An 11897-nucleotide genomic window follows, 5' to 3' on the forward strand; every position below is an offset into this window, starting at 1 on the left:
CAGCTGTCTCCTGTTGGTCTCATCAGCTGGAGCCAGGAGGCCATGGACTGTATAGTACCACCAAGGCCTGGGGGGTGACCCTGTAAAGGGGGGTAGAGACGGTCCTCAGAAAGGGGCCTGTGCTTAGCTGGTTCAAGGACTGGCGAGTCGGTTGGGTAATATCTGGAGTGCTGCGTTAACGTGAGCTGGCCTGTTGGTGTGCGATTTCTCATTAGGAATCTCGGAGATTGCACTGCCCCGAAGGGGGATGGGAGAGGTTGTAATCTTGTGAGCGAGGGGCCTACTTTGAAACAGAAACAAAAGATAAAACTCTCCTAGAGGCAGAGGAGCTGTGTGTGGGAAGGTCACGGAGCCTGGACCCTGGATGGGAGGGAATGGACAGGACTGGCTTGGGGCATTGCCCAGGGTCAAGCTAGGTTCACAGGCCATTAGACCCTAACATGGTGAAACAGAGAGTACCTTGACTGTGCTCTCACCTGCCTAAATATGGATGCTTCTGTAGCTGAAACTGTGATGTGGAAAGGAACTGAGCCCAGGTTATGGCACTTCGTTCCTTGTCTGGCACTGTCCCAGCTGGCTGTGTGACTGTGAACGAGTCACTTCACCTCTCTGGGCTGAGTTCTCTGAAGATCCTGAAGTGCAGTATATGCGTGTGTCTGTGCAAGGTGGGGTTAAGGCCTGGAGTCTGGAATTAAGACAGCTGGGGCCGAGTCCTTATTCTCACTCTGCTAAGCTGTATGAGCTGGGGAAATGTCTTTACCTCCTTGAGTCTGGGTTTCCTCACTTGTGAAATGATGATATTTGAGGTACCTTCCTCATATGGTTATGGTGGGGATTATATGAAATGAGTGCCCCATAAAATATCAGCTAATACTATGAACAGAAGCCAAAGCTGGCCACTTGCAGGGACCTGTGACCTGGTAATTCTGTGCCCGCAGACCCTCTGCGTTGGAATGAGCATGAGGGCTGTATAGGGGTGTGGCGGGCCGGGTGCAGCCAGAAGTCCTGAGAGGCTAGGGGGCTGGAGGGAGCTTGGGGAGACTGCTGACAGAGGCAGGTCTAGCAGGCTGACGCTCAGGTCCTTGTATTCATTCAGTTCTGCCAGCACTGCCAGGTGCCAGGTGCCAGGTGAAGCTTACAGCCCCTGGAGTGCCTGCCTGCCCACCATTCTTCCCACACCCCATCTGCTTCCAGCAATTTGTTGAATTCGGGGGTTGGGGGGCTCCTTCCTTTCAGCCCTGGGGGGTGGGTGCGCGGAGGTTTGGGAGGCTCTGGGTGCAAAAGGGGGCTCAGGGTTGGGATTAAAGTGCTTCCCTTTGTGAAACTGCAGACCTCGGAGAGCTGAAAAATAAATGAAGAAACCCTTCTGAGCGCAGAGCAATTTGAGGGCTGAATTATTTAGAGGCTGCTATCCCTCCGGCCGGTCCTGGGGGAAGGGGGGCTAGGGAGGAATGTAGGACCCGCTGGGGCCGAAGGTCCCTGACCCGGCCTGGGCTGCCCCTTTGTCCTGGGGTCAGCGCCGCGGTGGCCTCCCGCAGCCCGGCGACCCCGGCTGGCCTCCCGGGTCCTGCTAGGCTCCGATGCGAGGCGATAATGAGTTACATAAAGAAGTGACCCCATTAGGGGCCGGCGGGCAGTGTCACCCCCAGCGTGGATGGGTCACCGGCCCCTCCTCCAGGGAGCCACCGAGGGGGGCTGCCGCTGGGCTGCTGGGGGGAAGCCCTAATCCTCTTTCGTTTCGTTCAGGATTATGTTTTGAGCCGAAGACTTGAGGAAAAGCAGCGCCTCCAGCAGCTACGGGGCCCCGGAGAGGGTGTCCCGGCGCTGAGGCCTGCTGTGTCCTGCCAGGGGTGGACCGTGGCCATGGCAACTCCTGCCCAGGGCTGCGTAAACATGGGCTTTCAAAGGGGGCCTTGTTCCCTGCGGGAGCCCTTCAGTTCCAGTCCGCTGGGGCTTTTCAGGCCTGGGGAGGAAAGGGAGGGCAGCGGGGAGGGGCGGGCCTGCTGGTGCTGGTGAGGAAGTGTCACTCGCGTCCCCCCCTCTCCCCCGCCCTAGGAATGTTTCCTGGAGGCCCCAGTTTCCAGAGCTCCTGCTTCTGGGGAATGAAAAGAAGCGTAAGCATCAGGAATTCGTTCAGTCTCCAGGCAACAGGGTGTGTGTGTGTTTGTGTGTGTGTTTGTGTGTGTGTGTGTGTGTGTGTGTAATTGAGGGGAGGGAAGGAAGCTTGGAAAAAAAAATCACTCTCCCTCTGGCCACCTCAGAACGGAAGCCCTCAGTCCCCAGACGGATTTCAGCAAGCTAGCCAGGGCCACCGGAAGCAGATCCTTTTGGCAATGAATATCAAATGAGTAATCTCACAGAAAACGTCGAATCATTCATTAAGTGTAATGTAACCTCATGGGCAGTGTGTATGCTTATGTATGAGAATACATACAAAATACCGGTGAATTTTTGTGAGAAGGCTGATCTTTGGAGCTTGAATAGACTCCACTGTCTTTGGGGGAGCCTGGCCCTGGGTTCCCCTCCCATCATTTTGTCTTTAAGGTAACCCCAGTGTAAAAACCGGGAAGGATGCGTGGCTGATCACTAAACATCCACGTCATTTATAAGGCATCTTCTGTGTGTTGGTTACTAAATGAGTGATGAATGCATTTCCACTAGGGAAGGTGGGGTTGTGACCCAGTCTTTCCCCTTGACGCTGCCCTCCTCTCTGGCCTTGTGTGAAGACGCATCCAGCAGGTGTGGGGAGGAGAGGAGGCAGAACACAGATCTGACTGCTCTCTCAACTGTTAAGGTTGGCCAGCCCTCTGTGAGTTCTGATGCTACTGGGGCTCCTTGAGGGACGTGTGAGAAAAGATGCTAGCCTTTCAGGCTCAGATTCGGACAGCGGGTTCTGAGCCTGCTTATATTATTTTCAAGTCACTGTCAGTCTGAGGACCACAGGGTCCTGTCTGGTACTGCTACCAACCCCCAGTGTCACACCTTACGTTCTGGTCAAGAGGGGTGGGAATCGGGGCGCACCTGGGAGGCTCAGTCGGTTGAGCGTCTGAATCTTGATTTTTGCCCAGGGCATGAGCGAAAGGTTGGTGGGATCCAGCCCCATGTCCAGTTCTGCCCTGACATTGTGGCGCCTGCTTGGGATTCTCTCTCTCTTTCTCTGTCTCTTTGCCCCTCCCCTTCTCATTCTCTCTCTCTCGCTCTCACAAAATAAATAAATAAACATTAAAAAAAAAGAGGGATGGGAATCCACAAAGTTGAGTGAACATAGGTGGGTGCCCTGGCCACTCAGCCAAGTTTCCTCACACCCAAGGGAGAGCATGAAGGGTTCTCATTCACAGGCTGGACACTGAGAGCAGAAGCAGGTGGCTAGATTCTCATGGACTCTTATGTCTTCTGCCCCCTCCTCCTCTCAAAGCTTGGAAGGGTCTAAATTCTTCTTGTCATTAGCTGCTGAATTTGGGGGAGCTGGTGCTATTTGAAGCGGCTTCTTCATTTGAAGATGGAGTGGAGGAGGCTCAATAACTTTCCAAACTTTTCTGATTAACACAAAATAGGAGAAACTGCATGGAGCTTTGTGGAGAGAGAGTAAAAAAAGGAAGATATAGTTCATGCTTCTGGAGAGATCCGGTCTAATGGATGAACCAACCAACACACGAAAAGAACATTAAGGGTTTGTAAAGTGACAGACATTCTTGTTTGCTTGTTGAATCTGGGGCCAGAATCAGAATGGTGTGGGATGGGGCCCTGGCGTGGGTGAGTTTTATAAGCTCCCCGGGTGTTCCTCATGTGCCACCAGTGTCCCAGGGCACTGTTCACAAATGGGGATGGTTCTGTTTCCCGGAAGACATTGGTTGTGTCTGGAGATATTTTTGGTTGGCATTCCTGGGGTTACTGGCATTTGTGGGTAGAGGCCAGGGATGCCACTACCCATCTTCCAATATACAGAAATATGTCTCCTCAAAGAGAATGATCTGGTCCCAAATGTCAAGACAATGTTAAGAAACCTTGCTCTTGTGACCGCACCAGACCTTCTGGAGATTTGTGTTGAGCAGAAGTCTGAGAGCAGGAAGGACCAGCGGTCGGGTGCAAAGGAGCCAGGTGGGAGCATCGTGCAGGGAGATAGCACATGGCGGGGTTTGGAGGTAGGAGAATGTGATATGGTTTTTGCAAAGGGAGAAAGGCTTGTGGTTGCATGAAAGTCATCTGAGACGTAGAAGGAGGTTTTCAGCCATGTGTCCCTTGGAGTTGGGCTTGCATCGGGTCGGAGGGACTTTTGGTTGGGACATCAAGCCCTTCTGACTGTTGGCTGTGTATGTCAGTGACTCTTAGGCCTCTGTCCGCTCTGGGTGAGTGAAGGAGCCCCTGTCAGGTACCGTCCAGTCTCACTCTGGGGCTGGCTTTCCTTGAGCTCATGCATATAGGAAAGCTGCCCGCCATCCCTCTGGCACCAGGAACAGGCAGTGCCCTTTGCCTTAGTTAATGGCTTCGTGCGTGGCCCCTTCTTTCGTGTCCTCCCTGCTTTTTAGGGAAGGTGAGGAGAGGCCCAAGTCTGCTGAGTCCATGCTGTCTGCCCACTTCCTAATGGTCCTGGCTCATGGCAGTTGGTCTGTCATGTTTTTGAATAAACGAATGAATCCTTGAATGAATGGAAGATCGGGGCCTTCCGCAGTGAATTGCCCCTTTTATAAGTACATAGCCCTTCAGTCCTTGTGCCATAAGTTGTAATAGGAGAGGCTGAGATTGGCAATAAGGAGGAAGGTCTCTATTGTCAAGAATTTCCAGGGAGTAGAACGCGTAACCGGAGGGTCACCTGAGGGAAGTGGGGGCCGTTCCTCTTTGGAGAAGAGCTGGCCTTTTCTGGCTGCAGGATTGGCCACCGAGGGGCCAATTTTGCCCTCCCAGGGTGACCCACATTACGTTCCCTCCTCTGAGGCTTCCAGCTTTTAATTAGATTTCTTAGCTCTTAGAGTAGACGTGAATATCCTTTTATAAGGAGTAAAAAGTGCTGTCTGAACACGCACGTGTAGTAATTCTCCTGGGGCATCACTGCTGGACATCCACAGGCTGGCACTCTGGCACGAGCGGAGCGAGGCCGTGAGCACAGTTCAGCCAAAACACCCCCTCTCCTAGGGTATGTTTAGAGGCAGCATTCCTCTGAATGTCTGCTCCTGCTTCTGAGCTGGCTTTTCTCTGCCTTCAGTCAAACCCTTGGGACAGAAAGGGCTTCTGTTGGTGCAATTCAGGAGAAAAGGGCCCCTGGATGTCCCAGGCTCAGGCTGGTGTGGTAAAGGATGTGTCTCAAGGGCTGCCTGTGAGCTGAGCCCAATCCTACCTTCCTCATAGCCAGGCCCAAGTAGTGAGCCTCTTCTTGGGCCCTTTGCTAGACTCTGGCTGGCTTTGTCAGGCGAAGTTTCTGGCACCTGCCTCATCTGCCGTGGTGTGCTTGTGCAGTTAGAACCTTGCTGCTCAAAGTCCAGACTCCGGACTGACAGCCTCACATCACCTGATTAGAAACGGGGAGTCTCAGGCCCCACCTCAGACTGCCAGAGTCAGTCTGCGTTTTACCAAGATCCCTGGTGGTTCATGTGCACGTTCAAGTCTGAGAAGCACCATGCTAGAAGACTTTGCATGCTGAGTGGACAACTGAGGGGATGGCTGGAGGCTCGCGCACATATGCCCCCGTCTTTGCAGAGTGCTTTAGAACAGGGCTTCTTTGGGGCGCCTGGGTGGCTCAGTTGGTTAAGCGTCTGACTTCGGCTCAGGTCGTGATCTCATGGTTCATGGGTTCAAGCCCCTCATGGGGTTCTGGGCTGACAGCTCACAGCCTGGAGCCTGCTTCGGATTGTGTGTCTCCCTCTCTCTCTGGCCCTCCCCTGCTTGCTCTCTGTCTCTGTCTCAAAAATGAATAAACATTAAAAAAAATTTTTTTTTAAATAGAACAGGGCTTCTTCAACCAGCTGAGGTGAAGGATGGGTTGTTTTCATTCGTTCAGGGATGGGTATGGGGTCCCAATGAGTATGACCAGTCTGCACAAGTCTGACAGTGTCTGAACGGCTCTGTATGTGTTCCCTGTTCTAAGAGGCAAGTCCACCACCACCTGCTGGGTTGCTGTGGCAATGTCAAATTGCTAGAAACATCTTTAAATCTACTTTCTTTTCCTGTACTTAACTTGCCAGGGACCCATAACAGTTTGTGGATGGTCTGTGGACTTGCTTTCAGTGGTCCTGGTCTAGAACCCTGTGCTTAGGGTCAGATAGACCCAGGTTTGAACCTTGGCTCTCTCACTTATTTGCTGTGTTTTCTTGGGCAACTGTTTGACCTCTCTGAGCCTTCATTTTGTCATCTGTAAATCAGAGATGATAATGTCCTTACCTCATAGGATTGGGATGAGGATTAAATGAGGGAAGCACAGAGCCCAGCGCACAGAATGCACACTTAATGGTATTGGCTGTCCAATGGCACTATTGTTATTGTTTAATGTCTTGGAACATCTGAAAATGAAGACAGTAGTGCTGGTTAAAGGATGCCTTTGTTTCTAGATATATAGTGGTCTTTAAAACTAGCAAATTCCTTTGGGACAGAAACATTTTTCCCCTGCTAACTTCTGGTAGTTTAGGGCTGCTGATAATGAATTTTCCTCTGTATGGATCCAAGCGAAACCCAAAATCGGAATTAGGACAGTGTTGGAACTTGTTTTTAAGTGATGGAAAGAAATAGTAAGCACTGTAGGAAATCCCTATCGTCCCGCAGGGCCTTGCTCTGAAAGCTTTCTCTTCCCTCTACCTGGGTGGACTTTCAGTGCCAAGTTGCCTAATCCTAAACTGCCAGTTCATCCTTCCTTTCTGGAAATTCAGGCTGCCCTCTTGGCTATTTCTTCAGAGGAAAGAGGTAAAGGGAAGATGTAGAGGACCCAAGTCAGAAGATCTGTGTTCTAGAGTCATCTTAGCAAGGCTAATACCTCATTGGCATACAGTTCTTGGCCTCTTTTTGAGGCCCAGGCCCTTTGGATAATCTAAAGAGAACTTTGACACTCCCTTCCACCCTGAACAGTGAATGCACACACAAACACCAAGACTGTATGTTCGATTTTGGGGGACTGGTGGGGGTCGGGTCCATGGACCTCATCAAACCCTCAAGAACTCTTCCACAAGGCTTGCTTCTCGTGTACCAGAATATCTAAGTGACCCGCAGCATGGGACAAGGGTTAAATGCACAGGCTTTGGAGTCAGAGTGCTGGGGTCTCAATCATTCTTCTGCTAGTTGCTAGCTTGTTGACCTTGGGCGAGTTACTTATGTCTTCCAAGCCTCAGCTTTCCCATCGATAAAGTGGGGATAAGAGTGCGCCTACCTCAGTAGGGTAGTTGTGAGATTAGAACAGGTAACATTTGTCAAATGTACATATTGCACTATTGTTTCCCCTACAGAATGTCCCATTGCCTTCTGAAGGAGTCCCACGTCGGTAGCAAGAGCCCACGTAACCCCTTTTTCACAGCATCCAGTATTTGGACTGAGAAAATGAGGCTTTCCTGTGGATGGGGCAGTGGGGGGGGGGGGGCGGGTGGCACAGACCCCTTGCCATACCTCTTGGAAATTTGAAGGGCTGGGGAGCTTTGGAGCAAGGCTCCTAGAAACCCACTAACCCCAGCTGCTCCTGTTCAGTAATTGCCATGCGCTGTTGGTTTTGGCTGCAGGCGCACAGATCCCTGCCTCCGGAGCTTCCCTGAAACTAGACGCCCAACCCAGAAGGCTGGGGAGGAGTCGAAATGAAGAATGGAGAAGTAGACTTTTTTTTTCTCTCCTTAATTAACTCTGGCTCTTTTGCTCCCTGGGCTCTCTGCAGCCCCAGCAATTAGTGGGAGTGTTAACTGGGGTCAGGGCAGTGGCAGGGCTTCAGGGAGCTCCTGGGGAAGTGCTGAGGAGGCGGCGGAGGAAGTGCCTCTCAGGCCAGGAATGAGGGCTTCGCCTCCTGCTGCCCCGGGGCCCTCCTACCCCTTGCCGACCCCTTTCAGCTGAGCTGCCCAGACACCCAGGCTGCCCCCGTTACATTCCCCGCTCTGGCTCAGCTGTTCTGTGAGAATGGCGAGGAGTAAAAGGACTCCAAACATTGGCCCCCACCGGGCCCTTAATTACATTAACGCACAAAGCGGCAGTGCCGGCCGGCTGCTCCGGGTGCAGCGCCTGGCCTGTCCCCGAACAATTGCCCTTCTGTTCTCACGGCCTGTTTTCCCCCAGCTGCGCCTCCTTTCATCTGGGCCTCTTTCCCAGGGACGCGGGCGCATTCCCAGGAGGGTGGAATCTCAGTCCTAACCTTCTTACTTCTTCCCTGGTTTGGTCGGTTTCGTTTCCTCCCTTGGCCTCCCTGAGCGGTCCCTTTCCCCTCTGGTTCAGGAGGCCCATATGAGCCCCGTCTCGCACGCTCTGGACGCCGCCCCGTCCAGTCTGGGTTTGGAGCGTGTGGGGGGGAATGATTGCGGTGGGGGGGTTAATGTGCTCTTCTGTTTTTGGTTCTAGTTTGCAAGTTGTCACGAAAGGGAAGCAGAATGCCCACTTTATAACGACACCCCACTAATCATAATGATGCTTTCCATTTGTTTAGAATTTGGTAGTTTTTAGAAGTGCTGTCCCATACATGTCTCACCGACCTGGGAATTTTTGTGTACGGCGGCCAGGACGGGTACCCCTGACCCCTCATTCAGGGGAGCTCAGGGACCAGGAAGCCACAGAGCCAGGCCAAGACCCAGGGTGGACTCCCAGGCCCCCCTGCCTCCTTGGCTTCATGAGCATGGCCCTTTTTCAGGCCTCCTCAGTGCCTCAGCAGAAATGCTGGCCACAGAAGGATGTCCAGGAGGGGCACTGTTGGTGTTGGTGAGCTGGAGCTCCTTGCCATGACCTGCAAGTGAGGGGCCCCCGAGAAGTTGCATTTCCAATATCTCCACTTGACTCTGTCCCCTTCCCCAGCTTCAAGGGCTGAGGCTGTCACTTCTGCTTCTTACTCATTTTAGTGTTGAGCCATTCCAGATGCTTAGGTCTTTTGAGACTCCAGAGAAGGAAATTCTCTAGTCCTCCCCACATTCCAGGGTCAGCCGGCCCTGGCACGCGGCACAGGCCTCCTGACCCTGATGTGAGCTTGCCAGTAAGCGCACCCGTGGGATCTGCTTTCTGGACCTGGGCTTGCCTGCCCAGCTCAGGGAGGCAGCAGGCCTGCGGCCCCAGCCAGATGCCCTCTCACCACCGCCGGGCCGGCCATCGGGCGGCTAAGCACAGGCGGCTGGGTGCCTGCTGCCCCCCCACCCCATCCCCCGGGGAGCATCTCTGCTTGCAGAACCAGGCCTTGCTCAGGCGGCACAGCCCCTGTAATTAGTGTTCTTCATGAGACAGCTGGTGCAGTTTTTTTTGCTTTAAACCCCCTTCCTTCTTCACAATTGCACACGGCTTAGGGACCTGCCATTCTCACTCCCACCGACATTCCCACGAGGCTCCTGAACCCCATATGGTGAAGCTTGTCTCTTTTCTCTCCTTGTGGCCGGGTGGGGAGTGGCGCAGGCAAGAATCCTTGTCCGCTGGGGGTCTCCAAGGGACACTGGGCCCCCGCGGGTGGCAGCTGGCTTCTGCTTCTCTGCCTGGGGCGGGGCACCTGACTGGGCCCTGTTTCACTTAAGCGTCTTTCACCAAAATCTTTTAGAGCACTTTAAGAGCTAATGGGCTTTTTGTTAACATTCCCTGGAGAATTTCAGCCCCTTGGGAAGGGTACCCCACTGGCTTGTTGCCCAGGTGTCAGCACTGCGCCCGCTAGCCTCTGGACTGCAGCTGGGCCAGTTCTGTGTCACTGCTGAGGGTCGCCTGGGGTTTATGCCATCCCCGCAGATCTGCATCCGGACTCTCAGGCTCACTGCCTGTAGTCAGAATGTGTTCCTCTTATTCCTGCGCACTTTACATGCTCATGAAGAAGAACTGGAAAATGGTTAATTTCTGACACAGAATGATCATTCTGATAATTTAAGCACTGCCACTGATAACGTTTGGTTGTATTTCCTTCTGCTTTTTTTTTTTTAATGCGCATAGATTTTAAAAATAGTTGTAATCTTACTAATTACCTACTTTTTTTGTAGGTAGCTTTTTCGTGTAACTGCAAAATGAGCATTTTTAATGTAATGGCATGATTTTATTTTATTATTACTTTTTAAATGTTTATTTATTTTTGAGAGAGAGAGAGCGCGACAGTGCAAGTCGGGAGGGGCAGAGAGAGGAGACAGAATCCGAAGCAGGCTCCAGGCTCTGAGCTGTCAGCACAGAGCCCACTGTAGGGCTCAAACTCATAAACCCTGAGATTATGACCTGAGCCGAAGTCGGACACTTAACTGACTGAGCCACCCAGGCACCCCTGAAATGGCATGATTTTAAAACATGATTTCTGGGTGGCTCAGTCACTTAAGTGTCCGACTTCGGCTCAGGTCATGATCTCGTGGTTTGTGAGTTTGAGTCCCCCCACTGGGCTCTGTGCTGAGCCTCCTTTGGATTTTGTGTCTCCCTTTCTCTCTGCCCCTCTGCCACTCATGCTCTCTCACTGTCTCTCAAATAAATAAACATTTAAAAATTTTTTTAAAAATGTGGTTTCAAATGACTGTAAGATATTTCATCGAATGGTCATACCATTGTTTATTTGCACATTCCACTGTTGTTGACCTCTCCCTCCCCAGTTCGTCTTTGTTTTGAGCCTCAGAACTTTATGGAACATGACAGTCAAGAGCCATTTGTTTGGGTTGTATTGGTGTAATATTAATCCAGAACTGGGACCTCTGCCAAGGCCTCTTCTTGCCAAGGTGCTGGGAGGAGGGACCTGGCTATGGTATAGGTCTGGCTGCGACAGAGGTTCCTAGCATGGCCCCTTTAGTCCTCAACTTCCTAGTCCTTAAAGTGGGGGGACTCATGTGAGTGGCCATCAGGAAGCTTCTGTGGCTTATGCAGGGGTAACTCGGTGGGACACAAGTTTAGACTGGCTCTCAGAACCCATCAGGAAATTGGTTGAGTCTCATTTCCAGCCTTGGGCCTGGCATGGTGGCCCAGGTGCCAGAAACATGCTGCTGTGACCCAGCTTGGTCTCCTTCCTTGAGCTGTTTTGGACTCTTGCCCTATCCCACAAGCAGAGCCATCCCTCCAGACCTCCTGGGTATTCGCCCTGGAGTCATCAGGTGCTGTTTACCCTTTCCCAGACGGCCTGGGAAGCTCAGTGGCCTGGGCTGCTGGACACTGCCTAGGGCCAGTGCCTTGTTTAGCCACTCTAAATGTCAGGGCAGAAACCAGCCTTCTCTCCCAGTGCCTCTTTTTTTTTTTTTATGTTTATTTTTGAGAGAGAGAGAGAGGGAGAGAGAGACAGAGAAACAGCACGAGTGGGGGTGGGCAGAGAGAGAGGGAGACACAGAATCTGAAACAGGCTCCAGGCTCTGAGCTGTCAGCACAGAGCCCAATGTGGGGCTGGAACTCCAGAACAGCGAGATCATGACCTAGGCCGAAGTCGGACACTTAACCGACTGAGCCACCCAGGTGTCCCCTCCACCCCCCGCCCAGTACCTCTTAATTCCACATCTGATGGGGGTGCCTGGCTGGCTCAGCCTGAGGAGCATGCAACTCTTGATCTCAGGGTTATGAGTTTGAGCCCCACGTTGGGTGTAGAGATTACTTAGATAAATAAAGCTTAAAAAGCTTAAAAAGAATACATCTGATGGTGATAAGGATTAATAATAAATATAATGATAATAAGCAGTGTCCTTTGTACTTGAGACCCACAGCCACTTTCAGTTCTGTTGACCCTTTTCCCTCTCTTCCTGCCCCAGTGAAGGGATAAGTTGAGGCGTTGAGAGATTTGAGTTTGGTGCAGTAGTGTAACTAGGCAGGAAGGA

The 11897-nt window shown here is 52.1% G+C and overlaps 1 protein-coding gene across 2 annotated transcripts in view; it reads left to right on the plus strand.

Moving 5' to 3' along the window:
* The window catches only part of CUEDC1 (CUE domain containing 1), an 85729-nt gene that overhangs the window by 15827 nt on the left and 58005 nt on the right, over positions 1-11897 (plus strand). The gene's annotated exons all lie outside the window — the stretch shown is intronic.

The sequence above is a fragment of the Panthera onca genome, chromosome E1 (assembly GCF_046562875.1).
Source record: "Panthera onca isolate mPanOnc1 chromosome E1, mPanOnc1 haplotype 2, whole genome shotgun sequence".
Lineage (NCBI taxonomy): Eukaryota > Metazoa > Chordata > Mammalia > Carnivora > Felidae > Panthera > Panthera onca.